Here is an 8,170-nt window from a genome sequence, read left to right on the forward strand (position 1 = left end):
CCCCATAAAAAGAAAAAATAAATAAAAATAGAAGAAGAAAGAGTACATGAAGTTATCAGGAAAAAACTGATGGGGAGATATGGGAGGAGTTGGAGGGGAGGGAGCGGACATGGATTTGATCAAAACACCTTATATATGTGTATGAGATTCTCTAATTTTGAAAAATGCATACACACAACATGCATACACCCTCACACACATACACCATACACATACATGTGCATCCCCAACACAACATGCGCACACATGCACCCACATACACAACATGCAGACATGCTCATCCACACATATACAACATGTACATATATGCACACACAAAAATATTTTTAAGGAAAATAAGTAAATTATTCTCTTTGTGAGAGAGCCAGGTATTGTAGCTCAATGGTAGAGCACTTGAGGCCGACTTCAAATCCCATCATCACCCTACCAAAAGGCCCTATAGTCTCATCAGGCGTGAACCCCAAGACAGAGCCCGAGAGTTGGAATCAAGAGAGCTGACCCAATGGCTGAGAGCATCATGCTGCTTTGACCACACCAGTGGGCCCTGTTTTTTCTCCTGGTCTTTCTCCTGGTCTTTGTCCAAATCCATATTCAATTTCAGGGCCCCTGGGGATCTCATCCCCTTGTGGGATACTTTGTATCCTGTAAATGGCACTGGCACTCTCTTTGGTCTTCCAGGGATGCACCTGCCTTGGTTTTCAGACAAACAAACATAGCAGGCAGGAACAGTGGTCACTGGACCTCAGCAAATGAGTGCCATGGTTGGAGACAGGCCTCTAATCAAGTGAGTCCTGGGTCCTTGGCCTTCTGTACCACAGACCTACTGTGTGGGCTAGACAATGTCCTGGCTGTCACAGACATCTGTCCTGGCCAGCTGGCTAGAATGAACTTTAACAGTTGAGTTGGGCTGTGGTTCTGTAATCTCTCATTTGTGGAGACTGCAAGTCCTTGCTTAGAGACCAGGCTCTCTGCTTACTGGTCTGAGTAACACTAGCCTGATGTTGAGCCACTGCCCGACCCTCAGTTTCTAGCCAAGCGAGGGGGAAGGAGAAGCCAAGTGACAATTACGGTGCAGTAGAAACAACAGTCAGCACATCTATGTACACCAAGCACTTCTTGGCCTTTGTGGGGAGGATAGGGCCTTCATTCCTAAACAGCTCCAAGAAACAGCTGTTGCAATTTTCCCTTTGCAGGGAGGGAAAGAAAGGCAAAAAGCTGGTCCAGAACTCACCCAGTGTCACAGAGCCTGTAGGTGGTGGAAGGAGGACGTGAATGATCTCAAAGGCCACACTGAGTGCCACCTAGTGGGACCCCAGAGGAAGGGCAGATAGGGGAGCAGATTCCCTCCAACTTGAGGACTTCTGAGCACAGTCATCGGGCAGCAGAGGTGGCTCCACCAAATCCTGCATCATGCAAAAGCTTGATCCCCAGGAGGAAGTGTCACCACTGGAAATTCTTCAGACCGAGCTGGCAAGATAGCTCAGGAGGCGCTTGCCGCCAAGCCTGACCACCTGAGTTCAATTCCTGGAACCCACATGGTGGAAGGAGAGAACTAACTCCCAAAAGTTGTCCTCTGACCTCCACATGTGTGCCATGGTACACATGCCCACATACATATACACACATGCACACAAAATAAAATGTAATTTTAAAAAAGGAATTCTACACATCTCTCAGTGAAACAGGGCTTGTACAACCTAAGCCAGGGTCTAGAAAGCTAGAAGTGGAGGCTCCAGGTCTGGCTACTGCTGGTGGGCAGGTCCCTGGGGAGGCAGAAGGGCTAAGTGAGGCCCAGGCTCTGAAATCTCAGCAGGATTTGCCCCTTCTTGGCCTTCATCTGCTCGGTTACCAACTGTGGGATCTGGGATGACGTATTAGCCTCTTTGAACTTCAGTCTTCCCTTTGTGAAGTGGGGATAAAATTGGTTTATGCTAAGGGAGCCAAGTACTCACAGGGATAACAGGATTAAACATGGATGCTTACAGACTTCAGCCCAGAGCCTGGCGCTAGTTGTCGTTAAATAAAGCCTAGCTGTTATCATTAGGTCATTACAAGTGGATGCTCTCAGCATGAACCTTCCGTCATTCCTGTACCTGCTCTCTGGAGAACTGTGTCAGGATCTGGCCTCCTGCCGTTACAAATGCAGGTGATGTCAACTTTGCTGGCTCCTTCCTTCCCCAGATTCCTTGGACACCAATTCTCCAGGGACAATAGTGACCAGTAGAGGAGAGCCAGGGAAGAGTTCTACTGTCTTCTAAGGTAACAGATCAGTGGAGCTTTCCAGGGAACTCCAGTTGCCTCATGGTTTCAGGGAGAAGAAACTGAGTCCTTTCACATGCATTGGGGTGTGTACATGTGGTTGGCCAGGACGAGGGCAAGTCCTGCTTCCATGAGCAGGTAAATCTACTCTGTGAAGAGCAGGCAGTGACAGTGTGTCCTTCCTGGGCACAGGCAAAGCCTTTGGAAGTTCCTCAGTAGCCCTTTCTTCTAGTTACAACCCTAAGGGTAAGCTGTCTCAAGGACACTGAATTCCAGCGTCCCACTTGTGTGTGTGTGTGTGGGGGGGCATCTCATATGTGTGCAGATGCATGTGTGTGCGTGTGCAGGTGAGGTCAACCTCAGGTGGTGTTCTCAGTGCCATCAACCTTGTTTTTTGAGCCAGGGTTTCTCACTTGGCCTGGAACTTGCTAATTCAGTTGGGCTGATTGGCCAGCCTTCAAGACCAGGGAATCTCCTGTATTTTCTTCCCAGTGCTGGGATCATACACCGGCATGGCTGACTTTTTTATGTGGGTTCTGGGAATCAAACTAAAAGTCCTCATGCTGTGTGGCAAGCATTCTTCTGACCGAGTCATCCTCCCAGCCTCATACTATCCCACTTCAAAGTTGCTTCTCCAGGCTAACCCACCAGCCATAATCATGATCCCAGTTGACAGCATCTCAGGGCACATCCACCAAGCCTTGCTCTTTCCAAGGAGGGAGAACAGAATGGGCTTCTTGTCATGCACCTTCATATACCCCTATGAGCTCTGACTCACTCCATTTCATTCAGGGCAGAAAGGGGAGTTCTCACAAGTGAGATGGAACAGGCCACAGGGATCACAGGTGTTCCTGGACCCCAGACCCGTGCAAATCTATACTTCTGTTCCTGAGCTGTGTTCCTCCAACCACAGACAGCCAAGTTCAGACTCCAAGACCAAGGCAGACAGCCAAAGAACCAGGGCTCTCTGCTGCTTAACGTGGTCTGTTGGGGTAGTGCAGCTGTTTGTGCACTTCCGTGTTCACTCACTAGTTAGTATTGAAGAACTTGTATGTTACTTTCTATGTCCAGGTGGTCCTTCCTGAGTGCTGAGCTGACATTTCCCTCAGGGGTCTCTCAATCAGTATCACTTACCAAGTGCCTATAATGTTCCCAGCATGGTGTGAGATCCTCTGGAAAGAAGAGAGGGTCTGGATTCAGGGTGGCATACTACAGGCATGGACACAGAAACAGGCTTCCATGGTTGAGACCCCTGCTGTGGATAATGTGATAAAGGGAGACCCCTCAGCTCTACATGCCCTACATAATGTGATCAAGAGATGGTCCTGCCAGTTACCAGGGCATAAGCTCCAGTGGCCTTGATGACCTACAGCCTCTATGCCCTGTTCCAGTTCCCCAGCAAAATGCCCAAGGACTTCAGCTTGTTTTTAAAAAAGTATTTTATTATTTTTATTTTATGTGTATGAGTGTATTGCCTGCATGTATGTGAGTGCACCCATATTGTGCAATGCTGCGGAGGTCAGAAGAGGGCTTCAGATTCCCCTGGAACTGGAGTTAAGTACGGCTCGTAGCCGGTCCTCTGCAAGAGCAGTCAGTGCTCTTAACTGCTGGGCCATCTCTCCAGCCCCAGCTTTTTTTTTTTTAAAGGGCCTCTCCCGATCCTTCAGCTCTATAGCAGGCCTGAAGGTGTGTTGGATGAGATGGAGGCTCACAAGGGGCTTCAGCAGGCTTGAAGGACGCTAGCCTCGGTTCCTCCATAGACCAGGTCTCCGAGCCCCTCCTGGTCTGTGCAGACCCCGACCATCTTTCTGGAAGTTCTCTGCTGCCTCCTGGTGGACAGAAAATGTTTATGCCTTCTCTGTGCAATTCTAGCCAGGTAGGGAGTCCAAAGGGCCTAAGTGGTGCCCTAAGTCTGCACACTTCCAGTCATGCCTTATTTCAGCTGTGTCACATGAGTAAGCATTGTCCTGTTTGGAGGTCTAGATGACGAAGCTGAGGCCGGGGTCGGGGGGAGAACTGTCCCCATAGCCCCCAGTAGTCACAGAGGACTGACACTCAACTCTCCAGGCTTGTTCTTTCTCTCTGCCTTTCTTTACTTTACTTATTTCATCCTTCCTTTCTTTCTCTTTCTTTCTTTCTTTCTCTCTCTCTCTCTTTCTTTCTCTTTCTTTTTTCTTTCTTCTTTCCTTTCTCTCTCTCTCCCTCCCTCCTCCCTCCCTTCCTTTCTTTCTTTCCCCTTCCTACCTTCCTTCCTTCCTTTCCCTCCCTCCATTCTTTGTTCTTTTAAAAATTATTCTCTCTCTCCCTCCCTCCCTTTCTTTCTTTCCCCTTCCTACCTTCCTTCCTTCCTTCCTTCCTTTCCCTCCCTCCATTCTTTGTTCTTTTAAAAATTATTTTATTTATTATTTTTATTTTATGCGTATGAGTTTATTGCCTGCATATATGTAAGTGCACTGTGTCATGAAATACCTGTAGAGGTCAGAAGGGCGCATGATACCCTGGAACTGGGATTATGGATGGCTGTTAGCCACCATGTGGGTGCTGAGATTCGAACCCAGGTCCTTTTAAGAGCAGTGAGTGCTCTCAACCACCAAGCTATCTCTCCAGCCCTCTTTCTTGTTTTTGACAGTGTCTCATAGAGCCCAGACTGGCCTTGATTTTGATATGCAGTACCTCGAACTCCCTATCCTCCTGCCTTTACCTTCCAAATGCTGAGATTACAGGTGTGTCATCATGCCTATTTTATGCAGTGCTGCGGATGGAGCCCAGGGCCTCATGCATGCTAGGCCAGCACTCTACTAACTGAGCTATGTTCCTAGCCTGGCTTTGCTCTTGCACAGGATCAGGGAGGAGATGCAAGGTTTCTAACCAACCAGGCAGTGAGAGCCTCAGGTCACCTCACTGATCATGGCATCCTCCTCCCACTCCCCCTGATGGCCCTGAATGGACAGGCTGTCTCCTCACTTGCCTGCTTCCCCTCCAGGCTCTTCCATGGTTCCCATCCTGTCTCCAGTGCCAAGGCTAAAGAACTGAACACCCGAATCAGCCATGGGGGGAAAGCGGGTGAGGGAACAGCCTGTTTAACCCCTACCTGGGCCACAAGCTGAGTGACCTTGAACAAGTCCCCCTCTCTCCCTGCCCTCAGTGTGTTTATCTGGTCACTGAGGTCTCTGATCCCTGCTGTGCTGGACACCTCTGAGGTTCCTGGGTGGGAAGCATCCCCTCCACTTCAAATCATTCTAGAACCCGACTGATCACTGAGGACTCTTGGACCTTTGGGCTTTCTAGTGGAAGTGGAGCCCCTTAGCTTCTACCCCCTACATAGACAAAGAAGAGGGGCTGGGGCCCCAGAAACTGCCTTCCCTCCATCCCTGTAGCCCCTGTTAATGTTTAAAAAGCTTATCAAAGTCCAGGTGGCCTTGACCAGGAGGTTTCTGTGTGCTCTGGTTAATAATCTCAAGAGTGCAAACATTGGGAGCAAGAGGAGGGATGAGACTCCCTCATCCTCTAGCCTCCCCTTCCCCTGCCTTCGCTCAGCAGGATGCACCCTGAGCACTGAGCAGAATCTGAGTATCCCAGGTGCCTAGGGCTTCCCAGCCTGCCAGGAAGGTCGGACAGGCCATGCTGGTGAGCTGCACATAGCCCAGGTAGTGGGGACAGACCCTCAAGTGTGCATGGACTGTTCACTGAGCACTCCCACAAGCATGCCTCTCATGACCTCTCAGTGGGCCCAAGGACCATTTTCTTCTTTAGTTTACAGATTAGAAAAGAGGGATGCTGTCCCCACGCTCCCATAGAACATGAAGTCAGGGTGTCTGGGTTCTCTGCCCTTTCTCTTACTCCATTTTTTTGTTCCCACCATTAACCAAACCATAAAAGACTGAGAAACTGGTCTGGCTTGTGGCTAAAGGCATTTACTGCCAAGTCTGACTACATGACTTCCCATTATGGGAATCCACATGGTGGAAGAAGAGAACTGGCCCTTGCAAATTTCTGTGTGCTCTGGTTAATAATCTTAGACCATGGCACTCATATAACAGCCACATACATTACCGCCCCCCTCAATTTATTTTTAAAAAAGATTGAGAAACTGTTAACACAAAGGAAGGTAACTTCCTCAGAAAGTAAGCCTAGAAGTTGCTGTGTTGAAATGTCTATCATGGCTTTGAGCTTCCTGGCAGCCAGAGAAAAAAGGAAATCCCATCAGTATCCAAGTTCTCTGTTACAGAGCAGAGGAAACTCTTTCATTTGATCTGGGTTCCATCTGGGTCTCACAGAAGGGACACAGCATAGGAGGGTACCCCTGATTCTTCCATGAGCAAGGCTTTTGCTCCCAGGTCTCCCCACTCTAGCAGGGGCTGCTGAGTAGAGGGATGGTCCATGAGAGAAAAGGGCTGGGACTCCTAGGGGTAGAACTACATAAGAGTGAGGAGTCTGAGGTGTGGAGATAACCAGATGTGGGTTTTAAGAAATTCTCATTAAATGGGCTTAGAGAGCTGGCTCAATGGTTAAGAGCACTCCCTGTGGTTAACAACTATCCATAACTCCAGTTCCAGGGAATCAGACACTGTCTTCTGACCTTTGTGAGCACTGCAGGCACATGGTACACTTACATATGTGTAGGCAAAACACTCATACACATAAAGATAAATAAATTAAATTTCCCTTTAAAGTATTTAAATCTAGGGGCTAAGGATGTAGCTTAGTTGATAGAACTCTTGCCTAAGCCCTGAGTTTAATGGCATAAACGAGGCATGGTGTATGCCTATAACTTGTGAGGTAGAGGCAAGAAGATCAGAAGTTCAAGACTAGCCCAAACTACACATCAAGTTCAAGGCCAGCCTGAACAATACAAGACCATTTCTCAAAAAAAAGTTATGTGTTTAAATCTGAAAGCCATTGTATTATCTCCCTAGGGCTACTGCTACAAAATACTCCAAATAGTTTGGCAGAAAACATTCAAATTATGCACTGTCATGGGGCTGGGGTTGGAAGTCCGAGGCCAAAGTATGGCAGAGCTGGCTCCCTCTGGGGCCTCAGGGAAGGATGCTTTGGATCTTTTGCAAGCACCTGGCAGCTTGACTTGAAAGGTATTGCCAGTCTCTGCCTCATAGTCCTGTGTGTCTCTGCCTCAATCTGCCCCCTCCCATGTGCCAGAGACAATGCTATTGCCAACCAGCATTAACACCTGCAGCCCTGTCCCCGGTGCTCTGACCCGGGTACTGATGTGTGCCCCATTCCCTGCTGAGGAAACAGGCAGAGAGGCTGAGCAACTTTCCCAAAGTCACCGTAGCAGGAAGGCCACAGGAAGCTGCCCTTGACCACTGCCAGATGCTCCCCTTTTCAGTAGGGGGTCCATTGGCCAATCAGGTCAATTTTAGGGGACTCAAGACCTGTATCTGTGAACATGGGCAACATCATGGACTTCTGAGGTGGGTGTGGGGGTTAAGCTGGGAAAACAGCATTGCTCAGTGAAGAGACAGCGTCTCTCATTATTTTTGCTGTTATCTCAAAGGCTATGAAAAGCTAAGGGCCAGAGAAAGAACTGGGGTGTGAGGGTAGGATCTTGCTTTGTAGCTGACTTCCCTATGACCTCCAGTAAGTCTCTTCATCTTCCTGGGCCTCAGTTTTGTCATGTGAGAAATGAGTCTAGCCAGGCTGCCCTGTACCTGACTCACTGGCATGAGGTCCAGGGGAAGGACCATCTGCTGCCTGGCTCTCCCAACCCCTGTAGCTCTTGGGGCCATTGGGGGGATTCATGGGAAGCCTTTCTGGGGATTGAGCCCTATTGTGCTTGGACAGTGTCCCTTCAGAGTCAAAACCGTGGCCTCTTCCACAGGGTTGGACCTGGGCTGGGCTTCTGGGATCGATCAGAGCTGGTTCAGGGGCCCTGATTTGCTTTGGTTGAGCA

This window comes from Nannospalax galili, unplaced genomic scaffold (assembly GCF_000622305.1).
Source record: "Nannospalax galili isolate Female #2095 unplaced genomic scaffold, S.galili_v1.0 scaffold34, whole genome shotgun sequence".
Lineage (NCBI taxonomy): Eukaryota > Metazoa > Chordata > Mammalia > Rodentia > Spalacidae > Nannospalax > Nannospalax galili.